At 37.8% G+C, this 27218-nt stretch overlaps 1 long non-coding RNA gene across 1 annotated transcript; it reads right to left on the bottom strand.

Moving 5' to 3' along the window:
* Positions 1-13492: 13492 nt before the first annotated feature.
* Positions 13493-19304, bottom strand: LOC125180734 (uncharacterized). The gene is made up of 3 exons (XR_007159598.2): positions 19135-19304; positions 18184-18264; positions 13493-13947 (listed from the first exon to the last, which is right to left on the bottom strand). It is a non-coding gene; the product is annotated as an uncharacterized lncRNA (long non-coding RNA).
* Positions 19305-27218: the final 7914 nt, after the last annotated feature.

Here is a 27218-nt window from a genome sequence, read left to right as displayed (position 1 = left end):
CTCAAATGTGATTAAAGTGTATTAGATTTAACCTCCTTCATTGAAACTTAAGATAATACAATTGTCATGCAATAATGATGGATTAAGAATATGTACATGGCAGGGCACAGCAGATCAGTTGACAAAGCAGGTCTTCGTTGTTGATTCTCTTCACCTCATACCTCATCTTGATGGAATTCAGTTCAGAATTAAGACACTTCAAATGCAAGTCTCTACAGATGGATGACTGTAGGTGTGCTGTTTCTTAAACTTTCATTATTGTCAATGGGCTGTCGTTCAACATAGTCAATAGAACTAAAAGAGTGATTCAGCTCACCATAAAATAAATAACTGGTCATGTAATCTGGAACTGAGTTGTTGAATACCATTACTAATTAACAAGAGGTGAACCACCCACACGAGGTAATTATTTGTACTGTCTGACTACAGGAAGAGTATAGACTAACAGATCAGCCCAGAAGTGTAATTCTTGTACGCCTGGAAGTAGGTGAGATCAATCTAAATGATTTTATTGCAAGCTTTTATCTTTGTCTCCCTCTCATATTCATTCTGTGGCCACTATTTTGCAAATTTCTCTAATATATTGTGAATTCTCTGCTAACATTTCAATCATTAACAATGATTGAAAAAAGAACACATGGGGACTTACCCTGATTAAGTTTTTCTGAAGTTTCTGTAGACATTTTACAGGAAGATAAAGATAAATAGGTCTTGGTTTCTCATTGGAGAAATAGTCAGAATAAGCGCTGTTATCCTAAAGACTGTATTTTTGGTTACTCATGACAGTAAGACAAGGAGGGGAAAAAAAAAAAAAAAAAGCAAAATGACTGGTAATAATGAATCACAGCTGAGAAGGGGAATGCACCAAATCATCCTCTTGGCTGTATTGATTACAGTGTACAGACAGCTCAATCTCTGATGTAATGGGAAGTACTGTCCATGGCACTTCCCCAAGGACTAAGGGGCTTTATGTTATTATATGAATGTCTTCTAAATGAGGATGAGGATTAATTTTCAGAACTCTGAAACAAAGGCTAAAAATAAGTTTTGTTCTCTCACTCTGTGGGATTTATTACATAATAACTCCCACCACTTTCTTCTCCAAATTGCAGCAAATTGGTCCTGATTTTTTGACAGTTGCCGTTATCTCATGCAACCCCCAGATTAACTCTTATTTTATTTTGTATTGTTTTCTAAATTAAAATAGCAAATTATACAAACTCAAGTCCCCCCAAAGTGCTCTGTTGAAAAATGTACCATGAGATTTGGGAAAAATATGAACTCTTGCTCCTTTTCTTAAATTCTGACATAGAGACCTGAAGTCAATAGATTTTGTTTTCAAGGGATATAACATTGTGTTTTTACTGTTGAAAAGTGAATGATTAAATTAAATACGGTACAGCTTTAGGTCTAGCCAAATATTAGCAAGCATAAATCATTTCCACTGAGAAATTATGAGTGTCCTCAACATCCTCAACAAAGATAGTGTTCAAATATATGTATACCATGTATAGCAACTTCATGCTCACGTTCACAATCTCCATCTCCTGTCTTCCTCTATCTTCTTAATTTTTATATAATTCAGGGGGATTTGATTTAGTATGATCTGTAGAGATCACTGATTCTCCTAGCAAAATGCTTCAAGCAGTACCTTTTTTTTTTCCTTTTTCTTTGTTTTGTTGGCTAAGCACTACTAAAATCTGATTTATCCATTCAAAAGTAGGCTGTTAAATTTTAGATTCATACTTAATATTGTCAATGAAAGATATTTTTATGCTTGCATACATAAAGATCAATGGAAACAAAACCAAAACAAAGTTACATCTGTATGCAAAAGGAGAGAACTACCAAAATTAAACATTTATTTCAGTTCAATTCATTGTGTTATTCAGAAATTTGATCATGTTTCTTTAGACAGAAACAAGAAGTTTTTGCTCTTTGTTTAACGTTTTTGGTATGTGTCTGGTTAGAGAGACTGATAGAGGAGCCTTACACACGGTACATTAGATATGCAGAGTAGTTGGCATTTTGATAGATACAGATAGTGTTAAAATAAGATACCAACAAAGCTACATTACCCTGAATCTTTCATGAATAGCATGTGAGATTTCTCTTTTGGTATTACAGTAGATACAGTTCAAATTCATTCAACAAGCAATGAGAGACTGATGTTTCTATGACCCCACAGGGATCATGATAAAGTTACAGAATTGTGTATGGAATTACATATTTATCTTATGAAAGCATTCCTTTAAGACAGAAGTTTTATCTTCATGGGTATCTTCCTGTTTAAGGAGACTCACAAACTAAAATGAGTGGTCTTTGGAGAACAGATCAAGACCACACTATGCAATCCCACATGGACTTCTGGTCATGCATGAGCTACTTCATGACTGACAGGCTTTTCTTTCTTCATGTATTATGCATATAAAAGATCATGTAGGGTGACTTCAAACAATAGATAAAATTAATTCAGAAATTAGAAATTACATATGTATGATTTTCTGTATGTATGGCACTGTCATGAGACCAGGCTAAACCATGTTTTGCGTGGGCACGGAATTTACATTCACATTAAAAAATCTATCATATTAAAAGTGTACAAATAAGAAAATATATTAAAATCATGCACTGGAAAACATCCAAGAGGTATCATTTAAACTTTTAAATAGTGCCTGTACTGCCAATATGCATATATATCATACAGGACAGATAGAAAGCAACACTCTTGTCCAACAAGTGTTTAAAAATCTTCTAACACAATCCACCTTGAAATCTAGCACTGTAGACAACACATACTTGCAGCAGCTTGCAACTTTCTCCCCACATTGCAAGGAAGCTGCCCCTTCTATAAACTTTCTTAAAGACAGATACAGTAAAGAAAGGGATTTTACAGGGATGAGTTTAGATTAATTTCACCTTCACTTGAATGTCATAGCAATCACATGCTGCTAGTTAGGAACTTTCTCTTCTGAATCTGAATAAGGGCACCCTGGGAGAACAGACTCAGCTAAGTATCTCTACCCTGCTACAAATGATCATGCTACTGCAGTATATTGGCCTTGCCTATTCACTCATATAGGTTTTTCAGTGTTTTAGCTACAATTATCTTTCACCCTCAAATTCCTGAAAGCTCTATTTTCAGTCCTTGATCTAAGAAGTAGGCAACAGTTTTAATAATTCTTCTAAACTTCTGTTTACTATTCAGGTCTTGCACTTCAGAAACCCCCCAACTAAGAAAACAAGAGACAAATGTTTTAAATTTCTCAAGAAAATAACTTCCACATGGACTGTGTTGTAGTTCTTTCTGCCAGTTATTTCAGCTAACCCACAATATTAACCTTCATAGAAATGAAATATTTCAACTTCCAGTGCCAGATTGTCCTGGCCATAGGACTTGTGAGAGAATGAGCTAAGCCTGTAGGAGAGAAAGGGGAAAGAACAAGCATATGACCAGACTGTTTTGGAACTACAGATTCAGTCATCATGCTGTTGAATATGTAGAAGTTAAAGGGACTCCTGAGATATGGCAGTAGCAGATAAAATGTGAGATAGAGGCAAGAACACACAACAGTAACAGTAGGGGTAGTCAAAGGATGGAGGGTGACCAAGCAAACACCACATGCCAGAACTTTTCCAGATGTTTTGGTGGATGAAAAGCTTGACACAAGCCAGCAGTGTGTGCCTGCAGCCCAGAAGGCCAACTGTATCCTGGGCTACATCAATAGAGGCATGGCCAGCAGGTCGAGGGAGGTGATGTTTGCCCTTGTTAGGCTCCACTTGGAGTGCTGCATTCAGGTCTAGGGCCTCCAGCACAAGAAAGATGTGTTAGAGTGTGTCCAGAGGAGGACCAAAAAGATGATCAGACGCTGGATATAGTGGATGGCATCCCCGCCTGTGGCAGGAGGGGGTTGGAACTAAGTGATATTTAAGGTCCCTGCCAACCCAAGCCATTCTGTGATTCTGCGGTTTATGATTCTAAGATATGACTCACCAAAGAGTCTCGTATTCCCAGCTTGTCCCATCATCTTTCAAACTGTATCTGAACAACACTGTGAATATCAAAAATCATTCCTATTAGGGCATCCCCAGACTGCTTACTGGCATAACAGCTTCAAAGGCCACCACTATATACAGGCCAGTGTCTCTGGGTCCAGACAACCTGACAGTATCTAGTTTCATTCCAACCTTAGTCCAACCATTTTGATGTCAAGCTACCTTATCAGGAGGAACACCTAACACTCTGTCCCCCAGAGTGTTATCCCCATGTGTATGTCTTTCCCTTTACATGGATATACATGGCTCTTGCTGTTGATACATCTTGCTGTCTGAATATCAGTACCAGGCATCAGAAACATTCTCTGGAATCAGGTGCCAAATTAGAAAGGCAGGAAAAGATCTGTCCTAAATTAAAACACTACACTTGTCTGGACTGTGCAGAAACACATACAACATAGCTGGCATGTGTGACTGCCTACCTAGGGAGATGTTCATTTGGTTTTGATGAAAAGGATTTCAAAAGATCATGAAGTAAACATTAATTATATTGAATTAGGGACTGCTTACTTATGAACAGAACTAAGAAATTGTAATACATGTTTTTATTGTAGAAGTTCTACTGGAAAGAGGTATGTTCAAAGTTTTGTCCACAATTCATCTAAGATAAATTAATACAATATCTGTTATTTAATCAAATTAAACATCACCAGTAAAACCAGGCATACTGGCAAAAATGACTGTATACACCTACAACACATCTGCACCAGCTCCTTCACGTGAAAATAGAAATATGTGGGCAGCATTACATAATTAATTCTGTAGTTACTGCTCAGATTTCAGTAGTAATCTATATTTATGAACAGTAGCTGACCATCTTGTGCAGTAATGAACAATAACATTGTGCATTTCCTTTTCTATGAACCTCATAAACCTGTGAAATCTTTATGTATATCATCAGTTTGATAGATTGAGATTTGGCTAGAGAATCATTGTCTCCACAGAATCATTGTCTCAAGAATGGTGATGTTCTGTCAGCAGGACACACCATTTACATTTAATACCTAAAGATAAACAAGAGTCATTGTCCTGCCCTTATCTAGTGAGCCAGTAGATATCAATGTGGAAGGCTATGAAGTTGGAAGGATATTATTTCTCCTTTGCAAATCCATGACGAATATCCCAATCACCTTTCTGACCATCATATGTTTGGAAATGTTTCCAGGAAGGTTTTCTGCATCCCCTTCTGAGGTACTGAAGTGAGGCTGACTGTCCTGTAATTCTGCAGATCCTCCCTCTTGCCCTTCTTGAAGATGGGGATGACATTTGCTTTTCTCCAGTCCCAGTCACCACATCCTTTTAAAGATAGTTGAAGATGGCTTCACAAGGACACCAGCTAGCTCCCTCAGCATGCATGCCACATTCTGTCAGGTCCTGTGAAATTGTACTTGTCCAATTTTTCAGATGTTCATTAACCTGATCCTTCACAGGTGGGTCTTCTTGTCCTGAGGGCCTGAAAATGCTGAAGAGCAGTCATATCATTGAAGACCAATCAGAAAAAATAATTGTGTACCTTGGCTCATCAACCATGTCCTTTGCCATGAGAGCCCTGCCCTATTCATCAGTGGCCCATACCTTCCCTAGCCTTTGTTTTGCTTCCGATATACCCTTAGAAGCCCTTCTTGTTGCCCTTCAGGTCCCCTACCAAATTCAACTCCAGATTAGTTTTTCTAACCCCATTCTTGCATGCTTCAGTGATGTTACTGTATTCTGTCTGGGTGATCTGTCCCTTCTCCCACTTCCTTCATGCCTCTCTTTTATGTTTGAGTTTACTGGGGAGTTCCTTGTGCATCCATGCAGGCCTCTGGCCACCTTTGCTTCTCTTCCCATTTGCCATTACTGACCATTCTTGAGCTTGGAAGAGAAGACCTTTAAAAGTCAACCGGATCTCCAAGACCATGTTCTATGGTATTCTTCCAGGGAGAAGCCTGAGCAGGCCAAAGGCTGCTGTCCTGGAGTCCTGGACTGTGAGTCCTGCTTTTTTCCTTTCTCCCTCCTTTCAGGAACCTAATCTTCACCATCTCATGGTCATTGTCACTGAGCTTCACATTCCCCACCAATTCTTCTTAGTTTGTAAGAATCAGGTCCAGTAGATTGGACTTCTCCTTTTGGACTCTTTAGTCTCTTCTGGAAGAATGTTGTCATCAGTGCATTCCAGATATCTTCTGTGTTGCTTCTGCTCAGCTGTGTCGCTCTCGCAACAGATACTGGGGTGATTAAAGTCCCTCATGAGGTACAGTGCCTGTGAATGTGAAGCTTCCTTCAGTTGTATGAAGAAGACCTCATACACTTTTTCTCCCAGATAAAGTGATCTGTAGCAGCTTAGTTCTTGTTGTGTTTCAAGTATGTAACATAAAGGCTATATTACATTAATTGATTTTTTTTTTCTGAGATAGCATTCTGCATCAAGTAACCATGAAGAAGTTAAGTTCTAAATATCCACTGGAACTACAATTCACTTTTAACACCTAATCACAGGTACAGAGGTGGTTTGAAGATTTTAATACAACTGTGCTGTTCTTTTAAAGGTTAATACTGAGAAAATTCTTGAAGTTTGAGTTTGAATCATAATCACCTGTGCAAAACTGCAATTTTGACAATGTAGAATTTCTACCCTGACATTTTTATGGAAGCTTTAATTTAGTGCTGGGGACAAATTTGGAAAAAAAAAAATTGCTAATATTTTCAGTGGTGCCCAGTGACAGGACAAGAGGCAATGGGCATGAACTGGAACACAAGAAGTTCCATCTGAACAGCAGGCAGCACTTCTGTGCTGTGCAGGTGACAGAAAGCTGGCACAGGATGTCCAGAGTTTCTGTGGAGTCTCCTCCTTGGAGATCTTCAAAAGCCACCTGGACATGGTCCTGGACAACCTGCTCTGGGTGGTCCTGCTTGAGCAGGGGTTGGACTGGATGCCTCCAGAGGTCCTGCCAACCTCAGCCACTCTGTTTGTTCAGTCATTCTGTGAAATATCTCCTCAATGGTATTCATATGATTGCTTTAGCAGCTATCATATTGGAAGAGCTACTATAGCCAGGTTTCAAGACTTTAGAACTCCTGTGAACTCTAGAAATAAATGGGATATTTTTGTATGTATTAATAGGTCCCAGAAAATTACAGAATGCTAACATAATGCCAGAACATTTTTTCTTTAGCATCCCCTTTTCTAGGAAGAAACTTTTCAATGGTTGGTTCAGATGCTGTCATTTTCAACAACATACAAAACAGTTTAATGTAATTATAATATATTTTTGTTGTGACAGGAAATTTTAGCTTGGGCAAATAATGGGCCTTTTAATTTCATCACATGGAAAAACAAATTAATATCTAACTTATGCAAAGAGTTTTGATAAGTAACTATGGTTGAGTTCTTTGAATGAATTTTAGGTGCTTATTTTCATGAAATAGTCTGTTAGCTGAATAGCTTTGATCATGTGGTCTTCGTGACACCATTTTTAATTGCCTAATTTTGCAGATCATAAAAGAATGCAGAGATCAAATGAAAAATCCTTTGTAGTTAAATAAATAAATAAATAAATAAAAGTTTGAATCTCAACATTGGCAAAAACAAGATATTTAATTAATTCAGAAAATTATTTATTAAAAAAAAGAGTTCAGGAAAAACATTTTAGTTCACAGAATGTCATTAATGAAATTGTTTTGAATCATTATTAGTTAAAATAGCCTTGTTCAGTATTTCCACATTACAAATTAAGATACACTGGCTTTTGTTCCTAGTGGGTATTCTTTTACTCTGCCATTTTGATCTCTAGGCTATCATTGTTTGGCCACACAAGGCTTCTGCTACTCACGTTTTTATACAGGGAAGCACTGATAAAATGAAATATATTTCTGAACGTCATAATTAATCAGAAACTGCCATGGAAAATTCCAGATACCTCTGCAATTACAATAAATACCAGTTGTTGTACTGTTATGAGACCAGAAAAGCTTATGAAAGGGCTAGTTTTTCACACAAGCCTCCAGTGAAACGAATTCTTGTAGTTTTCCAATTCTCAAATATTTGTTCATACCTTTCAGATTATTTTTTGTTGTTGTTCATTATCCTGGGTTATAGAAATAAAATTTGTCTATCATTGCTTGACCCTGAAGTTTCATACTAAAGATTTTTAAATGATGAATAACATATAAAATAAACAAATATATATATTTTTATATATATACATATAATTTCACCATTGTAAGTCCATGAGTTTGTTCATTCATGAATTAGTCATTTATGATTTAAGAGCAACATGATTTTAAAACTGAAAGGCACACGTGGAGGAAAACTCACTGTATAAACAAAATTCAAATCGCCTGGTGTTCATTTGTCATTTTTTTCCCTAGTACTACCTGCTAAGTAGATAAAAATCACTCTGGATCAAGCACAAATCACACTCTTCCTGAAATCAGTAATGTCTTTTCTACCTCCTGAAATTAGCTTTACTTCTCCTGTTCTCAAACCAAGCTGATCTCTCTTCTAGTACAGTTTAAATAACTTTTTCCAATCTCATTCCCTGCCCTTTATGTATCATATAGCACACTGCCATCAGAAAGAGATCTCAGTATCCAGACACTAGATGCCACCTGCCATTGAAACCCCAGACATCTGCCTTTTGCATTATTGTAATTATGTATGATGTCCTTTGACTATTTGAGGTTATAATTCCTAGAGATTTATTTCAAAATTATTATTAATAGTAATAATAATAATAATAAAGCTCTGATGTGTTTGAATAGGCAGAATAACTAGTCACTATACACCTCTGTTACAATATTCCTCAGATCTGTTTTGTAGTCCATGACAGAGCCTGGAAAGGCTGATCTCTTAGTTCAGTTACTATGCTACCATCATCACTACCTCTCCACTGCTACACTTACCACCCTTCTCTGTCCACCTTTTGCAGCAAACTCATCTGTTTTCATGTCTTGAAGAACCTGGGGGTCTAGACAAAGTTCTTAGCATGACAGGGAAAGGAAACTGGTGTTTCCTTCCCATTTTCTCAATTTCACTCTTTTTAAATTTGATCATGCCACAGGTTGCAGCATGGTTATGTGATTGTTCACCCAGGTACATTGAACAGATGTCTCTCACCATACATTTTCAGTTCTTAATTAAAACTCAAACACCAAATGTATTGGAATGCTTACAGTGCCTCAAATTCTTACATAACTTATTACCAATGAGAATTAGCTTACCCAGCCAGCTACCTTCACTTGCTAGCAGATGCTGGCAGAACACTTTTTCCCTGGGGAGGTTTCTCTCCATCTGCAGTTCTAAATAGCTTTGGGCTCCTTTTTTTGATTTGTTTGTCAACAAAGATCAAAATTAAAATTAAAAAAAATTGTTCAAGGTTTCAAGCTTGTATCATTGTAGGCAAAAGAGGAAGTTATTAAGACTCCCTCCTCCAAGCAGGACAAAATCATTGGGCAATAGAAATGTGCGCACATATCCTTACTGTCTCTCATACTGTAGGTTCTTTATTATTGTCCAGTGAGTGACCTTTAATGAACAAATCTGTACTGGGTCAGGCTAAGATGAGGTTAACTTTCTTCACAGCAGCACATCTGGTGCTGTACTTTACATTTATGGATGAAACATTGCTCGCAGGGTGTCAAGGCTTTCTCTTCCTCTAAGTAATTTGGAGGTTAAAACAACAAGCTGGAAGGGGACACAACCAGGACCAATGACACAAACTGGCCAAAAAGATATTCTATACCATATGAGGTCAGCATGCTCAGCAGTACAAGCTATGGGGGAAAAAAAGAAGGAAGGGGGGGATATTTGGAGGTAGGGCATTTGCCAAGTAACCATTAGACATGATGGAGCTTTGCTTTCCTGGAAATGGCTAATTTGCCTGCTGAAGGGAAGTAGTGAATGAATTCATTACTTTGCTTTGATTTCACATCTATCTTTTGCTTTACCTATTAAGCTGCCTTTACCTCTATACTGCCTTTATCTGTGTGGGTGATGGAGCACTGGTACAGGTTGCCCAGAGAGGCTGAGGGGTTTCCCTCTCTGGAGTTATTCAAAAGCCACCTGGACATGGTCCTTGGCAAGTGGCTCCAGGTGTCCCTGCTTGAGCAGGGGTTGGACCAAATGCCTTCAAAGGTCCCTTCCAATCTCAACTATTCTGCAGTTCTGTGATTCTGTGATCCCAGCCCACAAGTTTTCTCACTTTTACCCTTCCAATTCTCTTCCCCACCCTGTTGAGAGGGAGGGAGTGAATAGACATGTTGTGCTTAGCTGCATTCTGGGGCTAACCCACAACAAACCTTTAGCTTGGGCACTCTTATGTCAGGCTCCTATGTAACACATCGATGACTCTTTTCCCTTCCTTACTTTCAGTCTTCTTGAAGGACAAACACCAGCATCATGTGTTCTGTGTTGGACTCTGAGCTAGGGTTACATGTTAAGTGTGGAATTTTCCTATTGTGGAGCACAAGACAGCCATCTCCAGCAGATGGATCAGGTAGTCAAGATAGGACAAGTAAGAAAATTACTGGGAAACTGTTGTTCCTTATACCTTTTACCTCCCTGCCACTTTCTCATTTAGTGGCATTATAGGATTATGAATTTCATGATGAGCTCTTTTTTTTTTTTTTTTTCTTTCCTTCCAGATAAACATCAAGGTAAATTTACAGTTCTGGCATCAGCTATAACATTTAAATGTATATACTACAATATATGTTGTAACGGTGATCACAGATTCTGTGTTTATAACATTTTATCTGAAAGTTAATACAATTGAACAGATTGAAAATATATTGTGCCCTTCACTGTCTGATTTCTACAATAAAATGATACATTAACCAAGCTACATACTGTTTTTTTGCACTGTTTCTGCACGGTTTTATATTTTCTGTATCATTGTCAGCTAAGCAGCCTTTACAGTGTCATTATTTACGCTCGTGCAATATCTTCAGTGGCAGCACCTGAGAGCAGATGTCAGGCAGGATAAATCTAGCCTCGTTACAAAAGCCACTAGTCTATGATACACATATAAAAGAAGCTGTTCTTAGGAAGGCTGTCAGGTCCTTGCCCTTCTGGAGTCTGAAAACCATGTGGCGCCCAGTGGAGTCAATGGAAAGCTTTTCATTAACTTCAGTGAGCTTTGGATTAGTACTTCAAGTTTCTGTAGTAGCCCTGATCAGCCACTGTACAAATATTAATAAGATGAGTTGAACAATGCCCTTAGAAGCTAAAAAGACAGAAGATATTTTTTCATCCGTTCATTTATGATAAGGGTGAAGGGCCATGATGGAGGAATGTAAAGAGATACCACACAGTGTCTCAGGATGGGAAATGAAAATGCTCATTAAACTCTTTAAAAATCCAGAGGGATTTAGATGGGTGAGTTTCTATTGGCTCCCTAATAATTCCTCTCAAGGATAAATCCATAAGAGGAATTAGAGAGGAGATAATGGCTGAGGTTGATATATATTTGCTGAAACTTCTTTCCTGTCTGTCAGAACCATGCCTATAGGCTTTTAAGCATTTCATTGCCACTCCTTAAGTGGAAAACCACCAATGAATACTTAAAAGTAGCTTGAATATCAATCACAGATGATCACTTTAAAGTCTAAAATAAAATTATTTTCTTGCAATGCTAACACATTTCCACAGCAAATTATGGATAGCAAAGAAGAAAATGGGTTCAAAAAGTAGTTGGACATCTTTTTTTTTTTGGGGGGGGGGAAGAAAGGTCTGCCTAGCAGTATTATAAATAATGGTGTGGATAAATAATGAAGTTTCTGTCACACACAGTCCTGAGATGAAATACTTATGAAGCATCGGTCTGTACCTTTTCACTTTTAATACTATTTCCTAAGCGCCCACTATTAACTACTAGCATAGATAGTGTATTAGGTAAGCTAGTTGTTGGGTTTTCAGTGTGACCTCAGAACTGTCTGCTAGTCTAGGTACTAGGCCAGATAGCTCATTTGGATTGTGATTGTCAGGTAGGGAGAGACAAAATAAGGAAAGTAGAACTGAGACATATAAAAACATGAACAAATCAGTTGTGTATTGGATTAAGGTGTTTTATATGGACATACACAGTACATATTACTCATGTGCAAAAGAAAAAAAATACAGGAAAAAAATAACTAAAATAATAAAACTTAACCAGAATCTACATTAGGTTTAAGGTAAATAGTCTCACATGTCTATATTTGGTAAGGTTTTATCCATCATGTTGTCATTTTCCAAGATATATGTTTTGGATAATATAGATTGTATGTATCTTGGAGGAATTACAAATTGCCATGTCCCTCCTCCCATGAGAAAAGCCTGGAACACAAGATAATATTTTCTGTCAAAAAAAATATAAAAATGTCATGGCAGTTATTAACTTTGTGAACCCTCAAATCATTTCCTAGTACAAAAAGAAAGAACACTTGAGAAAATACAAAAACTTTCAGAATATTATTATAACATAAAGTACTGTTGATACAAAAATACTTCATGTTTGTTTGTCTGGACACTCTAAAATATTTTTTCCAATAAATTGTATATTTTACAGTATACTATACAAACAGTAAGCAATTGGAAAAATCTCTTTTAAATTTTTGAGTAGGTGAAATCATACATTGCATTTCTGAACATGATATGATCAAGAAATCTTAATTTAACACAAGAATGACTGGGTGAAATTTACGTCCTGCCTTTATTACATTTAATATCAGAACGGATTGATTCTAGCATCCTTTTTTTGCTCTAACATCTATTGATTGATTAAATTTCACATTTTAGCTTTGGATGGAATACGATAGATTTCACAGATGAAAATGAATTGGAAATTTAAACATGTGGAGTCTGGCGTAACCTACTGAAAATCAGTAAAGCTGCATGAGGAATTTAAGAGCACTATTTTAGTTCCAAGTAGTCCCTTGATTCCTTGACAACTTATCAGCAATGAAATTCCTACTAAAGGGAAAACTCTCACTTCAGTGCAGCCAGAATCCCACTGTATCTGTTGCATTTAGTTGTGCAATTGTCCATGTATTTCCTTGTTTGCAAAATGGTCCTACTTCTCTTGTGTTCCCCTGCTGTGTCTGCTATGTGGGAAATTTTATTTCGATCTGCATCTTGCAAAAAAAACTAGAGTTGAATTCATCTTCAAGACAAGAAGTTGGATTGACCTTCGCTGGCTGCTAGATGCCCACCCAGCTGCTCTCTCACTCCTCTCCTCAACAGAATGGCATGAGAAAATAGGATGGAAAAGTTCATGGGTCAAGATAAGAACAGGGAGTTACTTACCAATTACCATTATAGGCAACACAGACTTGATCTGGGGAAAAGCTTTATTTACTGACAATTTAAAATAGAGTAGGATGATGAGAAACAAAGACAAAAACTAAAATACCTTCCTCCCTTTCCCCCCTTTTCACAGGTTCAATTTCACTACTCAGTTCAGAACGTCTCTACCTCCTACCCCCAGCCTCAAGTGGTGCAGGGGGATGGGGATTACCATCAGTTCCTAACAGCTCCTTCAGCTTTACTTACTCCAGCATGAGGTCACTCCCACAGGACACAGTCCTTCAGGATAAGCATGGTCCAGCACGGTCTCTTCACAGGCTACAGTTTCCTTCAGGGATTTCCTACTGCTTTGGTGTGGGGTCCTCCACAGGCTGCAGTGTGGATAGCTGCTCCAGCATAGTCCTCTCCATGGCCTGCAGGGAAGTACTTGCTTCATTGTGGTCTCCTCCACAGGAATCTCTCCTATGGCACCTGGAGCACTTCCTCCCATTCCTTCTTCTATGACTTTGGTGTTACCAGGGATGTTTCTCATTCTCTTGTTTTTCCCGTCTCCTCTGCCTGTGCAGTGTTTTGCCTTCTCTTAAATATATTTTCGTAGGTACCACCTGCTTTACTGCTAGGATCAGCTGTAAATATGCATTCAAGGGTTGTGTTTCTTTTAAACATCCTAATGGTTTTCTGTCACTATGGATATAATGTACCTACAACTCACTGGTGCCCAGAAAAATGGGGCTCTTAAAATAAATAAATAAATACTACCATGATTTTTTAACCACACTACTTGCTGTTTGATGGGCTCTCAGATCCAGGATATTCTCAAAAAACTGTCAAGGCTTGTCCAGCCATCAGACTATTACCTCCAGTTCCTCCAATGTTGTGGCCATCATGGTCATAATGAATTTGGACTAGGAAGGCCTGGAGTGTTTCAAGCTTGACTACATGGCTCTTGGGGCAATGATCAAGAACATGGGGGCCCAGGGTTTTTTCTCTTTAACCCTGCTGATGTGGAGAAGAGCACAAGGAAGAGTAGATGGATCCCATGGGTAAACAACTGTTTGCACAGCTGGTATTGGCAACAGAGATTATTATTAGTAAAGGACATGGATGCAGAACAAGGTAATTTCCTCTGATCTGATGCAGAGGCTTACGCTTTTACCTCCATTTGACATAAGTTTTTTTTATATCACACTGAAAAATAAAGAATGTTATGATTGCAATTTGGTATGGGCAAATCATGTCATCTAATATTTGATTAATTTTGTCTAGGGTATCATGGAGACAATAACAACCCTGTAAATGACAAATGTGTGCTCTCAACAAAGTGTTAAGCCAGAGAAAGTGATTAAATCTTTAACTCAGAAACCATCATTCAGGCAGCAGTCTTGAGAAAGACAAATTAATGAATCTTAATTCTGATTCAGTCCCATTATTTGCTTCTACTTACATAAGGTGGAGGAGACATTTGAGCACTACATGAGATTCTATACTCTTTCTTTTATTTTGTATTTTGGAGGTATAATAACAAAACTGTATAGGAAGCTTCAGCAGTGAGCTCAGAATATTCTTGTAGTGGAAATGGACTGGGTAGGAAGAACAAAAGGTCCTCCTAGAGTTAAGCTTTAGCATGCATTACATTAAGGATATGACTTAAACCTGGGGTTCTTAATTTCTTTTTCCTGGTAGAAGTGTTCAAGTCCAGGTTAGATGGGACTTTAAGCAACCTGGTCTAGTAAAAGCAGTTAGAACTAGATGATATTTAAGGTCCTTTCCAACCCAAACCATTCTGTGACTCTGTGAAGTTCAGCATGTCTTCTTTTCAAATCCATTATAACTTGGCCTCTAAACCACCCATTAAAAGAAAACACTCAATCTGATGATTCAGATATACTTTATAACATTGTCTAATCTATGATGCTGTTGCTTTAAAGAGACCTAAATGATGAAGTGGTGCTAAACTGAACAGTTGCAAACTCTTACAGTCTGATCTAGATTCTTTTGTTCTCTGTTTTTCTGAATTACTTCTCTGTGGCTATTGCAAAGGATGAGCTGTATGAGTGCTGTTAAGTAGGGCAGAAAACAGACAGAGAATAGAAAAGAACAGATGTCCTTAGAGAGATCATCCTTTCCAACTTAAAAGGACTATATCTGATATAAATGAAAGACGGTTTAAATCACAAGAGTCTTTATTCAGATTTAAACCGGAATCCTAGAATCATAGAATCACAGAATATCCCGACTTGGAAGGGACCCATAAGGATCATCAAGTCCAACTCCTGGCACCGCACAGGTCTGCCCAAAAGTTTAGACCGTGTGACTAAGTGCACAGTCCAATCGCTTCTTAAATTCAGACAGGCTTCGTGCAGTGACTGCTTCACTGGGGAGCCTGTTCCAGTCTGCAACCACCCTCTCGGTGGAGAACCTCTTCCTGATGTCCAGCCTAAATTTCCCCTGCCTCAGCTTAACACCATTCCCGTGGGTCCTGTCAATGGTGATAACGGAGAATAGGTCACCTGCCTCTCCACTCCCCCTCGCGAGGAAGTTGTAGATTGCGATGAGGTCCCCCCTCAGCCTCCTCTTCTCCAGGCTGAACAGGCCCAGTGACCTCAGCCGCTCCTCATATGTCTTCCCCTCTAGGCCCTTAAATGAAACAACCCTATCCCATTTACACAGTCAAATATGTCTAGAAGTGTACACCTCTGACAAAGTTCATTCTTTAAGATAGAGCTCACATCTGTAAAAAAATAGGTTTTTCCCAGATTAGGTCTGTATTTTGAGGCAGCTCTTCTTTAATGAAGTTCATGTTTTATATAGCTCCTGGACTTCCATTCTACTTTATTTATTTATTTATAATCCAGTCTTGGATTCCATACTTTAATGCAATATTGTACACATAGATATGATTGCTAGTACTTCCATCCTGCCTTCAATTTCCAAAACATAGCCCGAAGAAAAACTCTGGAAAGTTCAAACATGGCAGAAGCTTTTACAGTTGTGCTTTGCCTTTTATGTTACATTTCAATTTCTCTATAAATACTTTTATTTCATAACTGAAGTTATTTTAGCCTTTGACAAGTAAACTTTTCCACTGATTACTCTATCTCATTTAATAATAATAATAAAAAAATGAAAATAAATTGTTCAAATACTATTATATTCTAGTTGGAAATATGGCAGTAATAGTTGTTTATCTTCATGGGCAATATATAATAAGCCAAAATAAGCCAAATTCAATGAATATTCAATAGAGGCTCAGAGAATTATATAAGGATCTGTAATTGTGAAAATAAATTAAAATACTTTCATAAGCAGGCACTTACAAACCAGTATGGAGAAACCCATTCCAACAAGATAAGAGGTCAAAATTTCTTGTCATCCATATTTGCAGTCTGACATATTCCAAAGCTGAGTAGGTCTACCCAGTCACAACAGTTTATACTTTAACTAGAACATAGTGACTTTAATTGTAATAGTTCTAATGAAGCTACATCATGATAATGTAGCCCTGTAAACGGCTGTAATGCAGCCCTATCCCTTCTCCAAACATGCTGAGTTTTCTGCAAGCAGTCGTGTCTCTAAAACCAGTAACAAAATCCTTTCTTATCAGAAATTGATTCAGAATCACAAAACCACAGAATCGCAGAATGGCTGAGGTTGGAAGAAACCTTTGGAGACCATCTGGTCCAATGCCTCTGCTCAAATAAAGCCACCCAGAGCAGGTTCTCCAGGACCATGTCCAGGTGGCTTTTGAATTTCTCAAGGAAGAGACTCCACAACTTCTCTGGGTAACCTGTGCCAGTGCTCTGTCACCCACACAGCACAGAAGTGCTGCCTGATGTTCAGAAGGAAATTCCTGTGCTCCAGTTTGTGCCCATTGCCTCTTGTCCTGTCACTGGGCACCACTGAAAAGAGCCTAGCTCCATCTTCTCTGCACCTTCCCTTCAGGTATTTATATACACTGATGAAGATTCCCCTGAGCCTTCTCTTCTCCAAGCTGCAGACTCCCAGCTCTCTCTGCCTTTACTCATAAGAAAAATGCTCCAGTACCCTAACGATCCTTGTGACCCTTTGCTGGACTCTCTCTCTTATGTCTCTTGTACTGGAGAGCTCAGAACTGGACACAGTCTTAGTAAGGTAATTTGACAAACTTCTTGCATGAGAGCTAAGCTTGGTCAAATGAATTCCCCTTAGGTATAAAAGAATAGATTATTTACAAAGTCACTGTAGTTTAGCTATATCTCTGAGCCTTTAATATAACAGACTTATGACCTTTTTATGATGAAATTTGCTTTCAAACATTATTTTCCAGAACATTTTAGCTTCAACAGCTCACAAAGAATACAGTAGACACCAGTCCCCTGTGGTGTGCCGCTAGAGCACACCAGATGGAGAAGGAAAGGCAGCATTAGACAGTTCTCATCACTTCCCTTTGGTCCTTGAAATAAATACAAGTTAAAGGGCAGGATCTTCCCTGTTACCTTCTTTGATGGCTCTAGCTTAATTAATTGCTGTTTCATTTAAATAACAATTCAGAGATGATTTTCCACGTTATGACCCAAAATTAAGCAAAAGATTTGAGATGGGGAAAAGAGTTTTGTCAAGAGAGGAGTCATCTGGCAATATAAGGTTACCCTACTATTTCTACCTGTAACCTGAAATAGCAGAGGTAATTTTTCTGGAATATTTTGGAAGCATAGATAACCAAATTGCAAACAAAAAAATCCTGAGGTGTTAAATAATTTATGGTTCACACATCTCTATTTTGTCTTTTTGCTCCTGTTAAAAAGTCTAGAGACAAATAAAAGAGTTTATTTAAATAAACTGCAGCTAAAAACCATTACTAATTGCAAAATTAGTTCACATACTGTGAGGGATTTGGAGAAGCAGTCCAGATATATTCTTGCATTTTGAATTGCCAAGGGGCTTCTGCCATGCTTTTTTTCATACTAAATAAAGAAAAACTCCTGTTAGCCTTATGGAGTCCTGATCCCTGTAACACATTCAACAGATGTCTTCTATTAGGAAGAAAATTCCTGTAGGGTGTAAGTACTGCCTAGTCAGACTTTAAAAATGAACATATAAGGGATGCAGATATATGTCACATTGATCTCTCCTTTTTATGATGGAACTTCAGTGAGAATTTACACATGAATAAGGGAAACAAACCTGAAAAAAAAAATCTTTCAGAAGACAGTAGACATTAAAGGAAGTAAATACATCAGTAAGTAAGCTTCCCTTTGTGACAGGAGGTAACTCAATTAAATACAGTAATTTAGTAAAGTCTGAAAGTACAAGTTTCTGTTGTTCCTTTGCGCACTTTATTTTAAATTATTATTTATTTATTTATTTATTTTTATTGTCATAGTTAGGTTAGATCCTGTTAAAGTTACATGTTGCAACTAACTTCTAGGCCCCTGAAACTTAAACTCAGATCTGGTCTCTCAACAGTAGTTGCGATGCTGAACACCTCAGAAGAGGACCCAAAATAAATAACACGGAAGAGACCAGCTCAAAGCAGCTGTTAGAAAAATTATTAGGAGAAAAGCATGTCTTTGAACATCACCATTGCCTAAATTGTCCCTAACATGATTATTTCCATGCTGTCAAAGAGCTAAGAGGGATTTCATGTCTTTCATAGAATCATAGAATCGTAAAATGGTTTTGTTTCAGAGAAATACTAAGAATGCAATCATTCCATCTTTTCTTAATTAGTGCACAAACGTGCATACACGTTGAAACACCCTCTGTGAAGCACGGGTAGACCTCACCTTGTTCTTTAGTCTGAAGGGGACCCACACAGACACGCAAACACACACCTTAGACTGACTCAAGTAGTTCACTAAGAGTTCTTTCTCGGCACAATTTCTGAAGAGATGCAAAACGCTTGGTCAACACCAGCCAAATCATCCTGTAAAATAATATTTTCACATATATTTATTTATTTATTTATTTATTCCATGGAGTTCATGATCACTCCCTGGGCTGTATATGGTATTCAGGTCCTCTGATATTGGGAAGGATGCTGTAGCTATGTGCTGCTATGTAGAGGGGAAGAAGGATTGGATTAGGCTTGGCTGAGCTTGGCACAAAATTGTACGCACTTGCACAGGCTTTGTTTAGACAGGGGACTTTGTAAGGGCTCAGCACCAATCCCAGCCACGTGGTGGAACAGATTTGTGATCAGAGTTCTTTATGCTTCATCTATATGGATTAAGCATGTGCCAAATGGGCAAAGTTTAAGGAAAAGGAAGGCTGCTTGTTAGTTTAGCATTTAGGGAGTTAAATTCTGCCTTTCCTAAATGAAAACATACAATGATGTGAAAAAAGTTGTATACACAAAAAAAAAAAAAAAAAAAAGGTTTGTTGTCATGTTACTGACTGCAAAAATGATTAAAATAAAAATCGGGAGAGACATTGACTATATAGAGATAGGGCAGTTGGTGGAGATAATACAGTTTACAAGGGAAGACTATGACAATAGTTGTTGTTGTTCTTAATAGAGAGCTTTTTACATTTAGACTGCAGTAGTGTTAATAACTTCATCTCATTTGAATACAATTGAAAAAAGTATTTGTTGAAATAAATGCAGGATAAATATTCATAAGATGTATTTCTATGCTTTTGTTTCTAAAGAACTTTTAAGGCTAAGGCTTTGATAGGAAAAGGTTTATTTATTAAGTTTAACAGGGCTGTATGTTTTACTAAGTGATCTCAAAAAAAGAGACTGTACATCAGTAACAGCCGAAAAGACCCCAACTATAACTGAACCTTATCACACTCAGAGGCAAAAAGAAATAAAGAAGCACCCTTTGTGTCTTAGGAGGGCTAAAGCAAGCAAGCAAGTCAACATTTTAAGCATAAGATACATTGATAACACAAATTAAGATCTCAGAATCTAAAGCTCTAGCTCTCAATTATGCAAACGTCAATGTCGTGATTTTTCTTTTTCCAAACAGACAGATAATAAATCCAAAACAGTTTTTAATTACACAGTATAGGGAAATGAAGGAAGTATTTTAAAACTTGATATTTTTGCATAGAACAAAATATACATATGTATATATACTTTACCATATAAGGTGAAAGATAATGTTTTATATTGACATTTTTTCAAGTAAAAATTTAGACTGAGTTTCTATAGAAAAAAAAAAAAGAAAAAAAAGGAAACAGAAAAAAAAAAAAAAAGAACTTGATTTTGACCACGAATCCCAAGATCGGTGTAATATTTTATTATGATAAAGGAAAAGAACATTGAGCATTTTTTAGTAAGCATACGTTCTGGGTTAGAAAATCTCCTGGATATGTTATGTCATTTAAGAACTCACTCATGAATAGAAAACACAATGAAGCATCTGTGAAAAGCCAGAAACAAAACTCTGATATGGAAAACATAATATGGTTTGAATTAAGATTGGAGTATTGATTTTTTATTCTGAAGGTGGAGAGCAGCCCTGCTGATATGGTGAATTGGTCATGCAAAGTCTATTGTTTAATGTACGTGAGAAGTTTTGGCAAAATTTATTTTGGACCATGAAATATTTTATGACAATCCTCATATTGTTATGAAAAACAGATTCATGTATTTAGTAATAAAGATATGTATATAATATAAGGATGTACATAAAAAATATCCCCTGCTTCATGCATGGCATGGTCCGTAGCTGTAGAAGACAAAAAAGATTTGGGAGGCAGTTTATTTTTGGAAAGCAGGAACTGAATTTTTCACTTCATCATGCATGATTTGAAGGCCTGAGAGGGTATGATTAGCACAGTCAAACAGGTTAGAATGAATAAAGAGAAGCACCTAACCAACAAGTCTCTTATTAAAGTTTGGTTAATATGTTATTTCAGTTTGAGGGAGCTGGGATTGTTCAGCCTGGATAAGAGGAGGCTCAGGGGCGACCTTATCGCACTCCACAGGTACATTAAAGGAGGCTGTAGCGAGGTGGGGGTTGGTCTATTCTCCCACATGCCTGGTGACAGGACGAGGGGGAATGGGCTAAAGTTACGCCAGGAGAGGTTTAGGTTGGATATTAGAAAGAACTTCTTTACTGAAAGGGTTGTTAGGCATTGGAATAGGCTGCCCAGGGAAGTGGTTGAGTCACCATCCCTGAATGTCTTTAAAAGACGTTTAGATGTAGAGCTTAGTGATATGGTTTAGTGGAGGACTTGTTAGTGTTAGGTCAGAGGTTGGACTCGGTGATCTTGGAGGTCTCTTCCAACCTAGATGATTCTGTGATCTGTGATCAGGAACTACTAGAGATGTGGGCTGTTTGTAAAAAAAAAAAAAAAAAAAAAATGGAAGAAGAAAAAAAGAAAAAAAAGAATATATAACCTACTTTTACCAGCAACCAATGTCCACATTAATATCAGATATTAGACTTTCCAAAACTATCCTTCATCTTCATACTGATATATTCTGATATATTCTTCATCCTGAACTATATTGTGATCAGCTTAGTTCTAGAGGTCCTGAGTTACAGTTCCTGATCTATAATACAAGCATATGTGTTGCTATAAGTAAGGATCTATAACTTAAGCCTGCCTCAGATTTACTGAAAACCCACTCACCTTTATTGATAAAATCCTACCCTAACCCTGTGATATTTGTATTTTCAGATCCACTATAAACAGATTTTTGGCATCTTCTGTACCATTCTCTAACCAAGACACCAGTCCTTCCTCTAGCATTTGTTGTGGGTTAACCTGGCTGGCAGCTAAACACCACACAGCCGTTCGCTCATCCTCCCCCCTCCCTCTCTGGGATGGGGGAGAGAAACGGGAAAGTGAAGCCTGTGAGTTGAGATAAAGACAGTTTATTAAGACAGGAAAATAATAATAACAATAATAATAATAATAGTGATAATGGTAATAGTATTAACAATAATAATGTGTAAGAAAACAAGTGATGCACAATGCAATTGCTCACCACCCGCTGACCGATGCCCAGCCTATTCCCGAGCAGCCGGCCCCCCCACCCCGGCCAGCCACCCCTATATATTGTTTAGCATGACGTCAGATGGTATGGAATACCCCTTTGGCCAGTTTGGGTCAGCTGTCCTGGGTCTGTCCCCTCCCAGCTCCTGCTGCAAGCCTGCTCGCTGGCAGGACAGAGCGAGAAGCCGAAAAGTCCTTGGCCTGGTGTAAACACTGCTCTGCAACAATTAAAACATCAGCATGTTATCAGCGCTCTTCTCATCCTAATCCAAAACATAGCACCCTACCAGCTACTATGAGGGAACATTAACTCTGTCCTAACTGGAACCAGGACAGCATTAAAAACAATTTTCCTCTAAATGACAGGATTTGTTTTAGTCCATACAGGATGCAGCAATTAGCTTTTGTCAGTCACTTATTAACTGTTATGCTGCCTTACAATCATTACGGTGTCCATCCTAGATTTATGAGAAGCATTTTCAAATAAAATATAAAACCATTTACCCAGGCAAATGGTGTGGGAATTAGGGTTTTTCAAATTTCAAATATTTCTCTCAGCTTTGCTTTACGGGTCCATAAACTCCTCAGCAGAGCCACTTGGCCCTGTATACCCTTCTTGGTCTAGCAACAAACTCAATTTCTTCATCTGTTTCTCTTACCTTTAACTTATTTCTATTCCTAACCCTCATTAGAACAGTAAATCCTCAATGCAACCACCATAGCTAAAGACTCAAAAGAAGTATTTTTTTTCCTAACAACATTCAATCTCATTCTGCCTCTGCAAAATACATGTTAAAAGACTTCAGTCCCTGCTGTTCTTAATATTGGTATATATAAGATAAAATTAGCTCAGACTTTACCTTTTCAATAGAGCTATGGTCCCTTTCCTTGCAGGACTAACCTTAACTTCTCATTCAGATGAAAAACAGCTACAATTCTAGTTCTACAGACCTGGCAGGAAAGATAAAGCCATTATCCCACTCTATAGTCTCTGTTATCATAATCTGTTATCATAATCCTGATTTATTTTTATTTTTTTTTTGTTCTGGTAACAGTAGTCTCATCCATAGGAAGAAGTCTCTAATGAACATCATTTGGAGATAGTTCTGTGGCTATTTCAGCATGCTAGTATGCAGTTAAGATAAGGGAAAAGGTTGGGATTAAGCCAAAATGAGAATTTACTGCATTATATTGTCAAGGTATGCTAACTGGCAAACTGGGATTTGAGCTGGACCTGGCAAGGACTAGTACCTTACAGTTGAGTCCTGGGTTATCGTATGCTGTTAATAAGTCTGAAGGCAAAATCTGTATTGGTAATACTGTTGGGGAGATGAGATGAGGAAAAATTGGTGCAATAGCTGTATTTTGTATTATTCTTACTTCTGTTCCATCCCCCTCCCCCCAATTTTGTGATTAAGTTTAAGAATAGAAGTGATTTATTTCTTAAGGTTATTGCTGGACATGTAGAAATTGGATGAAAGTTGGGTCTGGAATACCTGTATCCTCTTTCTCCTGAACCTGAAATCAAAGTATATATCTACTTTTAACCAGAAACAAGTACAAAGTGTTTGTCCTGGTGGTTTCAACCCCCATCTTAGCTCTGCATGACTTGCAGGATGCCTGCAAAATCAAATTCTTCAGTACCTATTCTGCCAGCATTAACTGCATCACTGTTCCTAATCTTTGCTCTCAATTTGCATCTATTAGTCATAACTGCCACAGAAGAAACCATGACTCCCCCACTCCTGTTTGCACCAGCTTTTATTCCAATAACATGCGCCTTTATTCCAGTACTGTGTTATTAGCTACCCAGTCTCACTTTATAATGCTATAAAACTGGTGGGCACTAATATCCAACCTAAGGATTTAGGGAGGAATGAAATATCCTGGCCATAGCTAAGTGCCTAGGATTTTGAAAAAGGTGTGAGGTGACAGTGTAAGATAAGGTAGAAACTTAACTTCTACTGAGTTCTACAAGACCAGTAAAAGCAAAGCTTGAACCAACAGAGGTGGATATGTTCAATGAACTTATTCCCAGTTTGTAATTCACATCTATTGAATTCTCAGGATCACTGACTTATTTAAAATGATAAGCTTGCAGTTTTAGTAAAGGTTTCGCCAACCAGCATAACAGACATAAATTCAGGATGAGATGGGTGTTGTATTTGATACAGGTAAATGTTTTACAGCTGTTTCTCTAGCCACTGCAGGTACCATTCAGTATAGTAAAGATGGTTTTGGGCTGAATGTGAGTGTTCAACACAGGCAGTTTGAAAAGCTAGCTTTATTTGTAGATCTTACAAGGTCCACTGAATAGGAAAAGTATTAGGAAGATGTAGTGAGACAAAGTTTTGTGCTAAATACTGGTTGCCTGCTTATGCTTATCATTATGGTTAAAATAATAGAGGATAACAGCAAGGACTCAAGAACAGTTAACTGTTACATTCTTATAACATTTCAACAGAGTGAACTATGTTTCTGCTACAGGTCCCTGTTAAGAAGTTTAACATTTGATTTCTACGCAGTACAATTTCCAAAACCTAAATCTTCTGCTGGATGCTAGAAAGAACAAAGATCTAGACAAATATCTTTACAGAAGTTAACCAGAAGTAGGCTATTGTGTTTTGAATGAAGAAGAACTAGAGCTGGATTCAGGCTCAGATTGTAAAAGAAGAGTGAAGAGTTGAATAATAAGTATGTTTCTTGAGCATAGCAATTCCTCAGGGCCTTCACAACTGCCTTCCATGAATTGTTTATTCAATATGATTGATGGTATAGGATTAACATACAACAACAACAACAAAGTCCTTTGCATTTTCTTTTTATTTTTTATTAGTTCATATATATATATATTATATTATTATATATATTATACTGTCATTTATCATGTCACTAAAGACTTTTCTTTTGACAGATGGCTGCTTCTGGGACTTGGTAGAGTGTTCTTGCAAGATATTATCGAGGAGCAGAAAAAGTGGGCTGCTCTGCAGAAGAAGGCAAGCTGGGAGGAAAGCAGATGGAGTAGTAGCTTGACTGAAAGGACAGACAGTCCCACAGTACCCAAGAGCAGAAAAAGTCTTCTGGCAGTAACTAGAATCAACCAATAGTCCAGTGATCACTGAACAAGTTCAATGCGATAAGGTAGTTCTGAGGTCAAGCAAGAAAGTCAAGTCAGCATGATACACAGCCAAGCACACAGCCAGACACAGGCAAACCTATGCTCAGAAAAGGACCAGGGGCAAGGGCCTGAACTGAAATACAGCTCCTGAGCCAGCTGAGGTCTCCGTCATAGCTTCTCACAGTGATCTCACACAACTCTCTTCACAGCAATGAACCCAGATTACGTGGCTGCACTGTATCAGAACTGGCCTTCACCACAGCTGGTCAAACACCTCAGAGAAAGAAAGACTGCACAGGCATTGGTGCTCTCAGGATCCTGACAACAAGGCTGGGAAACACATATCAAATGTTTTCACAATAAACTCCTACGATTAAGAGCTGATTTAACGTACAGTAAAAGGAAAGAGGCACCTTAGAAAGCAGATTAGCCTCTCAGTTCATTTCCTATGGGAGTTAGTTACCCTTACAATATTATTCCCTGTTAAAGTTGTTGTAGACCATGCAAGAGACAAGCCCCAGGTCAGCCTTCTGATACTTCAGTAAGGACATTAAAATGGTTCAACACCCACAAAAGACAATCATGGCATCAGATATACCACAGACAATACAGAGTCTCATCTCTGTCACACTTTATAACTAATGTCTTTGAGCTATTCTATGGACTATGTAACTCGTTAATGTTGTTAGCACCCATCTTCTGCTATTCTTTTACTGTGTGCTGCAGGCTTTCTCTGTTCAGAAGCTGTGCAATCACATGTATAGAAGTGCTCAAATAAATGTATGTCCTTAGCACAAAAACATGTCTGAAAGCTTTCCAAGCAGCTGCATATCTTGCCCTAATATCCTGAAAACACTATCTTTATATCTGTTAGTGTGTCTGAGTCCTGAAAATCGGGAGACTAAAAATCATCAAGGACTTGCTAAATATAATAGATCCAGACCATGTATATTATAGCCATCCTTCGCAACATGCCACAGAGTCCTACAAAGATCAACAACTTCACTAATAACTTGCTTTCTGTTAAAGAAGTAAAATATGGTATTGGTTCAGGGATGCTTGGGATTCTTGGGAGATGCTCCCACTGTTGCTGGTGGTGTGCTGCTAACCCCATGTTTCTTTCTCTGAATCTGTGTTTTCTACTGCACTGTAGAGCATGCCATGATTTCTTTCTCTGAATCTGTATTTTCTACTGGCCTCATCCTTGCTGCACACATTCTCCATCACAGGTGAACTGGCTTCGCCTACAGCCTTTGCAGGACTGTTGGTATCACTCCTTTAAGCTACTCTTGATTGCAATTTCAAAAGAAAGCTAATGTAGCAATTCTACCCAGGGAACAACAACTGCAAAGCCCTTGTTCTTCAGGTAAACAAGAAGCTTTTTCAGTTATTATAGAAGAATCATGACACACACAATGGCAGCCCACCAGTTTCAAAATCCACAAATACTTGAAAAACTGGTATACAAGCTCTCATGCTCCTTCTTTCTGGACCTTAATTCACTGAGGTAGGAATTAACCTCCTGGGTTTATTGCAAGCATGTATCATTTTATTAGAGAAAGAAGAAAAAACAAAACAAAACAAAACAAAACAAAAGAGTTTGTTAGATTCAAAAAAGGCACATGAACTCTATTTGAAGGAGTTAACAAAATTAGTTCTTGTGAGTCATCACTGCATTGCTGGTAAAGTGAAAGTATTCAGAACAGGAAGAATAGATGTATTAGTTTTAAACTTGAACCCTGCAAAGCTCACATGACTAGGTTAAAACCAGGAACCAGCAGGCATATAATGACTTTTTATTTTATTTTCTAGCAAGTATTAATAGGTGGTTTATAAGGGTAACAG

The sequence above is a fragment of the Anser cygnoides genome, chromosome 3 (genome assembly GCF_040182565.1).
Source record: "Anser cygnoides isolate HZ-2024a breed goose chromosome 3, Taihu_goose_T2T_genome, whole genome shotgun sequence".
NCBI classification, from domain to species: domain Eukaryota; kingdom Metazoa; phylum Chordata; class Aves; order Anseriformes; family Anatidae; genus Anser; species Anser cygnoides.
This window is presented reverse-complemented; position numbering and strand designations above follow the sequence as displayed.